Raw genomic sequence first — 15,115 nt, 5'->3', positions numbered from 1 at the left:
AAGCATGACACTTGAAACAATGTGTTCAAACTGTTATGATTGGAATATTGTATAAAGGTAAGAAAATAAACTTCAGATAAGTTTAATGTTACTGACGAATTAATTTCTTAATTAATAGGTGAATGTATATGAAACAAGGCCTTTGAAAATTTAATCTACTCATTAAATATTTTCAGACTAATGTTCTAATTACTAGGATAAATAAATATTATAACATCAGTTTATAGTAATATTTGAAGGTTATAATATAATTGTTTCAGCATGTTTATACATTATAATTCAAATAGAGTGGTCATGAAATAGATATGCCATGATAATTAATAATATCCACAATTAATTATATCCACAGTTTAGACCACCCGCAATCAAGACCACTTTAGTGCAGTCCCTTTGGGGCTCTTAATTGAGGGTTTTCACTGTATTTATAGAACGTGAATGTCCCTTAACCATTGATGATGAGCGGCAGCAATCTAGAATATTGCTTGCTTGCATGCAGGTGCAGCAGGTACACGACTATTCAGAATGAGTAATCGCTGGTTTATGAAGCACAGTTTCAGCTCAATGACAGAGCCGCGAGAGCGTCGTATGAGCGCTGTGAAAGCGCAGTGGAAGCGCAAAGAACCCAGTAGAGGCGCAGTCCGAACGCAGACAATCGCCAATTAAGAACGCATTGCAACGCCGTTGAAGCTCCGTAGCAACGCCATGATCCCCGTGAGGACGTCATGAAGACGCCGTGATCTCTCCATGTCATCAAAAATATCAGATTTTTCTTGCAATCTCGCGGCGCTCTGTTAAATTTAACAACGCCGTGCAAACGCAGTAAAAGCGCAGTCTTGTGTGACAGGGCCTTTGCTGCGCCCACCTCTGCGTTCTGAATTTTCTTTGGACGCCGTATGAACGCCGTCCTAGTGTGACAGGGGTTTTATCCAGACTATAACAAATTAACCTTTATAAATACTACCTATTATATTATTCGAAACTTTGTTGGAGGATGGATCACAGTATTAAGAAGTATTGCAGTTGACATAAATGACCAATATTCACATCATGATGTTTCATGTAATTTTGCAGTTTTTATAAATAAATTTGATCCAGGCTTTAACTGAAAAGTTGTAAAAATAATAGCGTCAAATATAATTATGTTTATTTAGTTAAAAATTCCATTTATTTCAAAATGAAATAAAAACAATAAGTTAAAGTACTCCATGTAACAAATAAAGTTATCGAATTTAAAAAAAAAACAAAAAAACCTAGAATTTACGCTTATTTGAAGTGATTAAAATACTTATAATATCATTTGTTTTCCGAATAGCCGTTGTTGATTACCTATATTCGGAACATTGTAACAACGAATTTAAGTTATTTTGTTTCAACCGTATGTAACATTTCTGTCAGTAACCGAGAAAGGCATATATTGTTGTCATACTGAATAAAGGATCAGCAGAATTCTGGATTGTTTCCAAAAAGTCTCAAAATGCATTTGGTTAATGGGAACCGTTCCAAGAAAGTTTGATCGCACCATGATACAAACCAATTTTCACATTCATCTCTGACGCGTAATCGGATCTGTTGAAAACAAAACTAATATAATAGCTTGGTGTCTTTTTAAATTGGAGATAACTGAAGTTGACAAAGAACTTTTAAGGATTATGCTAATTTAAAACATTTGAATTCTCTGATTATTTCTCTCTTTATGTGTTTAAGAATTATTCACGTCAAGTCTCTGAGATGGTGTTTTCTTTCTTTAAAAATGTTTAATTTTACTTAACAAATGTTTTTTTCCTTCTTCTTCTCTTTCTTCTTCTTTTTCTCCCCTTTTTTGTTATTATTATTATTATTATTATTGTTATTATTATTACTTTTATTATTATTTTGTTTGCAGTGTTTATAAGTTACTCTGATTATATTTAAGATTGAATTTCATTGAAACATGAATCATATATCATTTAGTAAACATGTTTTGAAGAAAACTAATATTTAAATTCAATATCAAACTATATTTTGGAATATCTTATACTGAGAGAATGCTTTATATATTGTAATCAGGTGCAAATATATTTTGATAAAATGGTTATCTGCAACTAAAAACTAAAAGGAGAACCCTTACAAGAGCAGTTTTAAAATACTTTATTTGATGGCTTGGGTTTTTTTCTTCTGAAAATACTTTTAATTTATTCATTCGGTCGAAGGTCAAAGCAAGTTTGAAGAAACACGATCCACTGAATTTCTCCTCAATGCCCGATTTATTCATGTTTAAGGAAACAATTTTCTATCGACTAAAGAACAGACTTGATTAGATTTTTGACACTTTCAGTTGTATATCTAACCCTTAAAATTGGTTAATGAAAATTGTGTTTAGTTTGTTTTTTTGTAAATACAGAGAAAAATGATGATTCATCTATATGAGTATCCGTTAAATGTTTACTATGGAATGATATTGAGGTAAAAATTACACAATGCCTGCTTGCACTTTCATCACGCTTGTTGACAATTACACACTGCCTGCTTACTGTTACAATTTACTCATTGACACTGCTATTGTGCTTATTGGTACAGTCATTATGCATGCTTGCACTTTCATCTTGTTGACAATGATACCATGCTTGCTGGAAGTTACAACGTGTTTGGTGTTTAGTCTCTGATGTATATAGGGCTGTATGTAAGCTTTGATATTTCAACATTGCACAGTTATAATGCTCCTAGAACAAAACACACGATGTGACCACACAAAATGAAATATGCAATCAGCCACTATGCAAGTTGAAAGTAAGCATAATGTAAATTGCAAATTTGCACATCACATTTTGATACAAGGGGGCGCACGTTCGTAGTTTTCGCGAAATATGCCGGACTTTAATTAGCTGTTGCCTAAACCGTTTCCCATCAGTTGTGTCCCTTTGTTTCAATTACGCCATAAATTAGGTGGAAGGGGGGGAATCCCAGGATCGCCTATAGGAAAGCCGGGATCCGGGATCGTATTAAACATATAGTAATCCCGGGAATTGACCACCTACTCTCGGGGTATTATTATTATTATCATCATTTGAATGTTTTTGTAGAGATTTCTAACTAAGTTTGATTTGTAGTAGTTATAAAAAATCTCTAAAAATAACGTATTTTTTTTTCACAATCAAAAGCGTTAATTAATTGACCTCAGAATGTCACACACACAAAATCTATTTAATATTGTAAGTACATGTAATGGCAATGGAAGTCGTTGTATATTGGGCATCAAGAGTGCTTATATGCAATAAGAAAAAGTAAACACAAGTTGTCAATCAATTCAGCCAGAAAAACCGGGATCGTATTAAAACGTAAAGGGATCCCGGAAATAGACCAGTTTAAGAAGATATTTTTCAGATAATCCGGGATCGCATTAAAACATATAGGGATCCCGGGAATTAACCAGCTCAAGAATATAGTTTTCAGAAAAGCCGGGAACGTATTAAAACATATAGGGATCCCGGGAATTGACCAGTTCAAGAATATAGTTTTCAGAAAAGCCGGGATCGTATTAAAACATATAGGGATCCCGGGAATTGACCAGTTCCAGGAAAGCCGGGATCGTATTGAAATATATAAAGATCCCGGGAATTGGCCAATTCAAGGATATAGTTTTCAGAAAAGCTGGGATCGTATTAAAACATATAGGGATCTCGGGATTTGACCAATTCAAGAGTATAGTCTTTAATTTTTCCAATTAATTAGGCATTTAATTATAAGTATTGTGATTTCCGCATTTTAAGTTTGTTAATAAATAGCTCTAAATATATTTATGTCCTAAGTTAAATTAATTTACCGTTCATTACATACAATAAAAAATAAACACTTAACGTTTTTTAAAATCGCCTTTCATTACGACAATAATCATTACACAAATACAGTATAGTTTATTAGTTTTCCCTCTATATCTAATACAATCCCGGATCCCGGGATTCCCCCCCCCCCACCACCTTAATAACCGCAAGTCCTCCATTTCTAAGAAAAACAATTTAATTTAAGCAAATGAGATGTAGAAGGCGAGCTAAAATTTAATCTGGCTCCTAAATCAAATCAAATTTACTTAAATTAGATGTACCATCATCATGGTCACAGTCCTGTGACTAATTCCAGTTGGCATAAAACTTACAGTCAAAATTTTTAACAATGAGTCAAGGCCTATATTTGGACGTTATGGCATGCAAAAAGAATATACATGTATAGTCAATGCTACGGGTTAAAGAAGTGACCGACAGTCTTTGCTAAATAAAGTTACGACGAATGGCAAATTGAAAAGAAGAAGAAGTAACTATTGATAGATCTCTCTGTACATATTCGGATATCCACGATAATCTTTCCGGCAAAAAATTATTCAAATTACGGAAAAACACGACTAGAACATAGCGCCCTCTGTAATCAAAATGTGACTTATAATTTTGAAATGACATTATGCTTAGTTATATTTTGCTTGTTGCCTGATAACATTTTCCACACTGGCTGATCACTACGTGTATTTTGCTCTTGGGTGCATAACAAATTAACCAAGATAACCATTGGCACAGAATGATGGAATAAACCTTTATGCTAGATTGCACTGTCATTCACTCAACTGAAAATATGAAAAATGCATCAACGATAAACACCAAACAAGTTGTAACTTCCAGCAAGCATGGTATCGTGATGAAAGTGCAAGCATGCATAATGACTGTATCAATAAGCACAATACCAGTGTCGATGAGTAAATTGTAACAGTAAGCAGGCATTGTGTAATTTTTACCTCAATATCATTCCATAGTTTACTTAGCTTAATCCTTTGAATGTCTGAACCGAATTGTAAGGGTTAAACACAGACACTCAAAACATTTTTTAACATTTTTTAGAGATTTGTTTAAACGTAAAGCGATGTTCAAAGTAAAATAAAATGATTCAATTAAGGATCAGTCGAGTACAACCTTTGCAAACATAATCTTAATAAAAATCACACTGCTCTTTTGACCGATTACTATCTTATTTGCCAAAAACAATTTACTGATGTTGGAAACGTGAAAATATAAATAGTACAATCATAACGTTGGGATTCTCCTACAGTTCCCATTATTTTGTATTGATTTTTGTTACGTTCTTATTTATTACATTGTATCAGTTTTCAATGGCCACACATTAACACAGAAGTTTCCACTTTATCGGGCATTTGATGTTTATAATTATGAAATTGTCTTAAGATATAATGCGTTTCTTTCAAGTACGTGTAAATGCTCTTTTTAGAATGTATCAAAAATAAATGTATTATCTGAAAAAAATCTTACGTCATCTTCATCGCAACATATTTAATTTGCACTTGTTATCAGCTGCTTCAATTTTTTTTTGCATTTGCTTTGATCGTTTATCGTTCTGCAGTATATCTTAGATTATATAGATAATCAAATTATTCCATTTCAGTACCTTAAACAATATGCATACACGCAAGGTACAAATAAGAAATAATCAACAGGCTAGAAATAATGTACTTATACTGGATACGGCATGCACACCTTTTAAAAAGACATTTATCAATTTTAAATTATTGAAACAATTATTCTGCAGTATATCATAGTCTTAAGAATGGGACAGTATACACCTTAGCATGCATAGGGCAACGATAATTCTGCATAAGAAATTGAATTGTATAGGGATTTATATATTGAATTATGAAATGTGTCACCATTATTTTATCAGTCTCTACATTATCCATATCCTTTACTATATCTTATTGCAAAGCGTTCTATGTATCCTTGCAGTTAAATAATTAAACCATATGTTATGAGTTGATATTAATTCAGAATCTACAATTGAACTAGCTTGCAATGCTAATCATTATTATTAATAATTTTAAAAGATATTTTCAAAAGTGTATTGAAACACGTCATGATGATTTAATGGTAGTTGTTAAGAATAAGAGTGTTGTCTGCTCACAAACGTAGCTGAGGTTAGAAAACTGTTTTATACTTGCATTATATTGCATGATACATTTCAATATGAAATATATCATAACAGCAAATCGGCAGCAAATAGTGAAAAACTTAACTAGACTGCATAAAATCATACATGGAAAGCTTGTTTGGCAAGGGAAGAAAAAACTATATTAGACATTGTTTTTCTCTAAATGTTATTTGTAATCATTAATAGATCACTTGCTTGAATCTGATTAACTGTCCAATTATCCTTCAATGAAGTAAGGTTGATAACCTCTGAAATAAAGTTGATAATTTTTTACACGGTCTAATGTGTTTTATGGTATCTGATTTGGCAATTCTTTTTGTGTACAGTGAAGCAATTTCGAAAAAAGTCCAGGCAATTATATATGTTGATTAAGAAACAGTTTTCAAAATACAATATTCCGGAAATTGAGCTGTCAAGCTTATCTGCAAGTGTTGATTAATGACCCTATTAATATTGGTAGGTCAGATATCTACGCTGAATCAACTATGTCTATTTTTAAAATGATATAATGATTGACCATAAAGTCAACATTGTTGCTACAGTGCTACAGGGTCGGATTGTGGGAATCAAGGCTTTACAATCACAGTATTGTCAGTAAAATGTTTCATTTATTTTTCTTATGATTAATTTAACAAATTTAATCCGTTCAAGAGCAATATAATACTAGTTTAATTGTTTGGAAGAATGACGACACGTATCATATGACGTCCTGGTATTGTTTACACATAACATCGACAAAACAATATTGAAGAAAAAAACAATTACAAGTTAACATACATTCCGACAACATGTAAAACTAACATTTTATAAGGACTGTAGTCATTTAAGAAATTAAATGTGATTTTCATGTTTGACTTGATTATTCCAACCTGGATATACCTTACAATCCATTTAAATTCAAAATGAAATAAAACGGACACGCGCTGGTCGAACATTATTTCCGTTACTTGATGTAATAACTGACCTGCTGACCTATTTAGGAAGTTCCTTAGTGATATCAGTAATCCTGGTAAACAGCATTAATCGTGATCAAAACTTTAAAACCGTGTTTCCTGTTACAGTTTAATGTCTTTGAACTTCAGTTTATTGTTTTAATACAAGAACTTTTACATTTTCGATTGTATCTCAATTGTTTGATCAATATATGTTTAATGTTTGTCACTGGCTGTCTTTGGTGCAATTGATGCAAAGTGTAGATAATTTAACAAATCATGTGAACGGAGCTGTGCATAAAGTTTTGAAACTGATTTGAGAAAATATGAAAATGGGGTGTATGATTTTCATATTTAGATAAAAATATTGAATATTAACCTTGTAAAATGAATGGCTTATTATCATTCTAAATCAAAACAACTACACGTACGGACTTTACAAAATTAAATAAAATTCATAAATGGTATATTGCAAAAAATGGCACATACCAAACGGGTGATTTAAGTACTCCTGTCAGCACGTACATAGCTTTTGATCCCTTTAGATATCACGTCTTTATGTTTGTCGCAGACGTCTCCTTTAAAAAATTCACGATTGAATTAAATGGACACAATCACTTTCTGCTTTTTTCTAATTTTCTATCGATAAGATTTTATAAACTTTATTTGTTTGATGATTGTAAAAAGCAGAACAATATAAGTAATCAGATAACTGTCGGCAAGGGTGTTGCAAGAGATTTAATCTCGTTTTTACCGGAATATATATAATATAATTTTGTATATGTACATGGAAAAATAGACAAATCCTCCAATCGCTCATTGTCAGAAATGCACACCATTTTGTCTGGAATAATGAACAAAATATTTTTTGTTTGATATATCGTTCATCTGTCATCTCATTTACATTTGGAAATCATTAAATAAGTTTAATCATTTTAATTGCATTCATACTAAGTAGGTTAGGATCGAGAACTTTGTAGTTCTGTGATGACATACACTCTTGTCCTATATTGTGTGATGTTTGATTTAGCTTAAGAATAACTAGGTTGTTTCTTTATAATTGCTATTTTTTAATATTCTTGATATGTCTGATCTGATTGTAAAACAACCCCCCTATGGAGTTTATATTTATTTTTATTTTTTTACTTATATTTGGTTTTTCGTTTGGGAATGGCACAAATTGGCATTATTTTTATCAGTTGAACCGTGTAAAAAGTACGTACATATTGTTTGGATATATACATTAATTTGGATTTTCATTTTAATTGTGTAATTTAAAATGTTATAAAAAAAGACATTGAAGCATGCTTTTCTTCATGAATAAAAAACAATCATTCATTTATTTTCTTTTAGGAAATAGAACACTATTATATATTAAAAGTATTTAATAACATGTAAGTGCAAATATTTTTTATGTATGTATAATTGTATTTAACCAGTAACTTTTAGAACAAGAAATGCGAAAATATGTAAAAATGGACAAAATAATCAAGAAATTGACTTTTTTTCACCCTTCTTAACAACAATTTGACCAAATTCAATTTATATTCGTAATATATTCATAACGCAGTCAACTTCCAAACACTTTGATCAAATTTTTCACATTATTTTCATTTGTTTATACGAACAGATATTAACAGGCTTTCAAGTTTTAACTATCATTATTTACTTCACACACTTACTGGAAAATTGAAAAACGGTCTACTTAAATAAGAAGGGTAAAACAAGAGAAATAGACATCGGTTTGACAAAAATCCATTACTCAAAAGTACAGAGATAGGAAATTTGTTAAAAGGGTGCTGTTCTGTAACAAAAGAACCCTCACACTTCTCACCACAGTACAGTGGCACAAATGTGGCACACGAGTTACTAAGCCGTGGCCATGAGATAGCTAAGTCGTGGCCACGAGATACTATGTCGTGGCCACGAGTTATAAAGTCGTTGGAACGAGATAACTAAGTCGTGGCCACAAGATAATTAACCAATCAGAAAACACTATATATATTATGATTTTTTTAAACTTAACAACTTATTTTTACATGCAACATTAATTTTTGAAAATACTGAAGATATTCACTTTGAACTTGTCTGTAGGATCATATTAGAAAGTCACCTTCAAGGCCCATCGGACATAAATTTTGACTGTAGCACTTTGTTGGGACAATCTTGTGATCGGTCAGTTTGTACATACTCCGGTCTGTAAACCTTGTTTATACGATAACATAGTATCTCGTGGCCACGACTTAGCTATCTCGTGGCCACGACTTACTAACTCGTGGCCACGACATAGTATCTCGTGGCCACGACTTAGCTATCTCGTGGCCACGACTTAGTAACTCGTGGCCACGACATAGTATCTCGTGCGCACGAGATAAATAAAACACTAACATGTCACTTTTGTGCCACCGTACCACAAGGACATACATTTGTTGAAAAACGTGACTAAATGACATAGAATATTCTTTTAAAAGGATGAAGCCACATTGAGAACCAAATGATAATAATGATAACAATTTCGTGTTTCTTAAATACAGGATAAATTTACATTAACACTATGTTATTTATTTCACTTCATAACAGTTACAGAATTTATTTGATCGATTGTATTACAGTACTTAATTGTAACACTTTTTTACAGATGAAATAAAAGTTGTGTCATATAATATAATGTGTATAAAATAATTTGCATATTTAGCTATGCTTATTCAAATATCAAAAGGCATAACAACAATACAGGTACACGCAACATGCTATTTTGTTTTGTTTAGTGTATAACTGTTATTATACAGGAAAGTTATATTCAAATACTTAATAACGTTTTTAGTTTCACAAAAATGGTAATAGCTAATTTCACATATCTTGACGAAATGTGAAGTGTTATTGTTTCTTGCATTACAGCAAAATAACATCAATTAATATTACTGTAGAAATAATGAACGAATGTGCAAATCAGCATAATTATTACGCTTTATTTTTCTTAAAATGTAACTCGAAACTAACTTAAATGAGAATATTAAATTAATGTTACATAATGAGCTTATCTTTTGAAAGTGTGTATAATATTATTAATAAATTAGAAAAGTTAGATAAAAGTTAGTTAAAAAGTTACAAAAGTAACACATTTTGACGTTAATCTTTCAATTTTAAATGTGTGTAAAAGCTTTGCTTGCCTATTTCTTTGTACTTTCTTTGAAAGCCACTTAAGCACTGAGTCTCGTTCCGACCTGCTTCCACTATCACCTGTGAACAATTTAATTTTGAACTCTCATGGTTATTTATCATTATAGTTATATAATACTTTATGTTGTATGGTATAAAAATTGTTTGTACTTTTAACACAATCACAATCTTCAATATCTCATAACTGTCATAACTCTGAAGTTGTTAACCTCCTTTATGTGGTTTATATGCATGAAATCAATACACTAAAGTTATTCCATTTCCGAAATCAACTTTAAATTCCTATGATGCAGCAGTAAAGCAAGATTTAAGCGTCGGATTAATCAATCTGAAATGGCCACTAAAGAGCATAATGGGGAGGCCGGGCATATTTATAGCACTGTCAAATACTTCTACTTCAGAATTGTCTGAGTTATAAGCTATAAAAAGAAGTTTGATCACATTAATAAAAAATAATTTTATTTTGATGACACTACAAACTTTGCTACGAACGTAAGGTAATGGCGTTATCCTTAATAATCAATAATTGCATATGATATCTGTTCTATATGTTATGTTTTTGCTGAACTACAAAACCTCAACACAAGTTTTATTTTTGTTGTGATTGTTTGTGTTAGTCAGTACAAGATAAATCAATGTTGCTTCATAGTGTAAATACCTTTAAGATATACATAGACATATGTAAACACTGACCTATTTAAGGTAACGACATACACGACACAATAAACAGTAATTGCTAAGCGCTGTTGCCAGTCTTGAGATAGTCTTCAAAAGCTATCATAAAATCCATAATTATTTTGTTTTAATAATTCGAAAATCCTCCAAAAATTAATTCAGATATGCATGTTTTCTTTCATCTACATATACTTTTTTTTTTACTTAACACGTTCAATTTCAAAGTATCTATTGTTGTCTGCATCTGATGATTCATTTTATTGAAATGAAAGTATAAAAAGCATCTTATTTAGATGTCTTGTGTAACCAAAAGAATAGTAATGATTGAAACAGCAAAAATGAACAAAGTTAAAATTTATATATCTGAAATGACAGATTCCAAATGCATGTCGGGAAAATGCACCTATATACTTTTTAGGCATATTCAATAAAACATTAAATTGATTCAATGTTGCAGAGAATTACTGAATATTATTAAAGTACTCGTAATGGTAACATTTTGTTTAATATACTAATCAAGTTTTTTTAATTAGATTAGCTTTTGGAAGAAGCAATACATTGTAAATATCACAGTTGATTTAGACTATTCCGTTATTAACGTTCACTAGTTTTCAAAGGTTAAGAGTCACCATGAATTAAAGACTACCAGTCTCATTTGTCTATGTATATGTTTCTAAAACAACAACTATACTTAAACAGCATAAAACTTCATCATGAAATACTCTTCTTGAGGGTCCAAATGACACCATAAGTTTCTATATGAAGTATAACAACATAAAACATGAAACGTCATTTAGAAAAATTATTATAGTGTTCCGATAGCACCATATATAATTTAATCATAATGTAAACATACAAATCTCATAGGGAATATAATAGACCTTAAATATTCACAGTCTTTCTTTATTGATTTACACCTCTTAACACGATGTGTGGTAGGTAAAATAAAAAGGTTAAAATGAAAGCAACACGCTTTACTTTATAAAAATGATATATAACAGTTACAGAAAATAACACATTAGTCATATTAGAATAAGCATGTACACGTTTTTTTTTATTTGCTTACAGTTAAATAAATTAAAAATGCAGTATGTCACATTAAACTTTATTTTTGGAACTTAAATCGACCATTTAAATTATTACAGAAAGCATATCTAGAAAGTAAGATGAAAATATTCTATTTATCTTACTAACACGAAAACTAACTAGTAAGGCCTGTGCTAGTAATGATTGGCTGAAAAATGCCACAATCGAAATACAGTATGAATTAATCAATCTTTATTTATCTTCGTAGCACTCATGTTTTCCAGTATATTTTCATTTAATACGTACCAACAGCAAGGAGAAAATAAAAAGTCACACCGTACATAAGTGCTAGCTTATAATTCATCTATTGATATAAATAATATGCATATATACAGATAAAAACAGAATTAAAGATATCTTGACATTCAGTTATAAATATAATAGAAAACGTTTAGTTTACAAGCAAAGCATTTTCTAACTGATTTACAAATTGTAAGTAAAATAAATTGTGTATAATTTTTTCCACTATACGGTCAGCTGTTCAATGAGGTGACACTCATGAGTAAAACAGTGTAACAGTTGAAGATCGGATGTTTCAGTTATTAAAATACTCTTTAAAGATATAATTAAAAATCCTCTTACAACGAAGTCTTAAAACGTGACACATCCTCGAGTATCTCCATATAAAATTAACAGTATTGAACCTAACACGAAAGTATTAATTTCTAATTCTGGTCAGTTCCGTAACTGAAAACGTCTAGCCAGTAGGTCAAGTAATTCGTACTCTGTGTCATAACTAAGCATTGACGATTAGTCTTGGCACCAGTAAAGAATACATATTACCAAATAACGGTTAAACAGGTTCACCATTGTCGAAAAACATTAGCAAAGAATCTGTCTTTTTTGTGGTGAACGTATTTTCAATCAGGCAAGTAATCGTAAAATTTTAGTTTGTATTTCCTCTTTTACCAATGTTCTGTCAATTCTGCGTTATTTACTGTCGCTTACCTGTTCTCCGACACCTGTGTACTTCATTCTGACATTTTAAGTTCCTGAAATGAAACATTTCATTTGTTGTTGTGTGGATTTTCGTTGTACATCTTACATTCTTTATATGCAGCTATGTTATAAATAGGAATATTAGACTCGTTTTATAACATAGTCATGACTTATACAAAATAATGCACATCATCTTCGTACAATTAATTATGTGTTTCGATATTATGATACGGAATACTTGAACCATAAAAATTATGATTAACGGCAATTTTAACATTGACAACATTCTTACATTTTCTCATCAATTTGTAATGAATTTTTTCTTTCAGAAATGATTGGCAGTTCCATTTCCGGAAATTTGTATATGAAAATGTGTTCCTTATTACAAAAATACTCATTTTCAGACTCTGTTTTATATTTGAATCATAACGTTCTGAATTCAAGACAAGTTATTTTGGTTCAAGAATGCCCCTTTAGACAACATTACCTCCTCATAGAAATAATCAGAAAAAATTTAAAACAAATATTTGTAAAATAGCACTTTAAGATATAGATTTGGCTTAGTGTTTTGGTTTGAGAATTTCAAATAAAATTTTATAATGCTAGATTACTAGTAGTAACCTGGTTTTCATAAAATAAAAATGTTGCTTACAATAATTCTCACCATGAGAGAAAATGATATAAATAAAACTAAAATGTCTGTGTAGAAGAAAAAAAGAAAATAATCATATGATATTTTTTGAGGCGGGCTGGGGATGCAGGGGAGGAAAATGATTGAAATGGTACGATTGAGAACTGTCAGACGGAGGAACTGGTTAGGGTGAGAATAGTCTGTCATTCATCCAAGACATGTGTGTTTCTTTTTCTTTCTGAAAGATAAAAAGTTTTTTCTGAAATGTGAAAACTGTAAATTCATGTAAAAATAGAAATTAGAAAGTGGTAAATGATGATTTACCTTTATATTGCTTTATTCTAGCCCCAATAAACACATTTAAATATAATGTAAGACTGTTATTAATTTGCTTTAGTACTTGTCAGTGTGTGTTTATTTCTTTTTGGCAATTAAATTAATTAAAAGCTTTTTCATCATAATTGTGTCTTTCCCTGTATAGACATGATTTTTCTAAATGTTTTCAATTTTATATAATATAAAATGTCTAGAATAATTGGGAAACTTTTGTTAAATGATTTCTGTTTTGCTTAAAATTTTGACCTTGAAGTTATCTCTGGTTTGATATTAATTATGTGCAGAAATAGTAATACTAAATTCCATAAATTACATATTTCAAAAGCCAATGAAAAAGATATATTTCAGACAATGTGTTGTTTTAATTTCTGATTTTCAGAATTATATTCATGGATATGCATAATAAAATTACTTAAGACATTTATTGCAAAAAGAAATAAAAATATGACTTAGACAAAATGTTGAAAAGCAAATACATCATATTAATCAATAAATGTATAAAACCTTTGAAAACCGGACTTTTGGTCAAGTTCGGACAGGGTCCGGTTTTCGGAGTTTTTACTGTTATGTTAAAAATCAAATATAACTACATGTACATTTACAAGTTGGCTTGTAATACATGTCTGCAAATTCATTTTCACTATTTATCTATATTGTTTGCGTTTCTCGCAAGTTCTATATACTCTATATTGTCTGCATTTTACTATAATTATACTGTTAATAAAAGCTATACATGTCTGCAAAATTTATTTTCACTATATATTTATATTGTCTGCGTTTCTCGCAGGTACTATATACTCTATATCGTGTGCATTTTACTCTAGGTTTATTAGCGGTATAGAACATATAGTGAAATGCAGACAATATAGAGCATATAGTAATTGCAAGAAACGCAGACAATATAGATATATAAAGTCATTTGATATTGTACATATATATATTTTTTAATGATAATTATACTTATATTTTTACATCACATGGTTGTTTTTTTATAATTATAAATGCTTTGTAACATTGTTTTAATAACTATTTAATAATTAATTTGTAGATGGACTCTGTGTAAAAATCAAATAAAAATATGTTCTGTTTTTTAATTTTTTTTTGAAATTTACTTTATTGTCCCCATTAAAATTCTGCTTATTAAAGTTAACAAAACTTATAAAAGACATTTTATCTTAAATTCATAAAAGTTAATACAAATCAAGCATAGTGTGTCAAAAAATCTTTTTAATATTTTTATTTTTTCTTAATTTATATCGTCTTAATAAAAAATCATAAAAAATATTTCTATTCTTAAAAATTCTAATCTATTATCAAATATTTATACCTACAAATCTCTAATATCTTAAACTTTTGATCTTAAACATACAAACCTAAA

This window comes from Ruditapes philippinarum, unplaced genomic scaffold, assembly GCF_026571515.1.
Source record: "Ruditapes philippinarum isolate M1 unplaced genomic scaffold, ASM2657151v2 ctg3606_1_1_1_1, whole genome shotgun sequence".
NCBI lineage: Eukaryota > Metazoa > Mollusca > Bivalvia > Venerida > Veneridae > Ruditapes > Ruditapes philippinarum.
The sequence above is the reverse complement of the archived record's forward strand: the minus strand, read 5'-3'. Positions refer to the sequence as shown.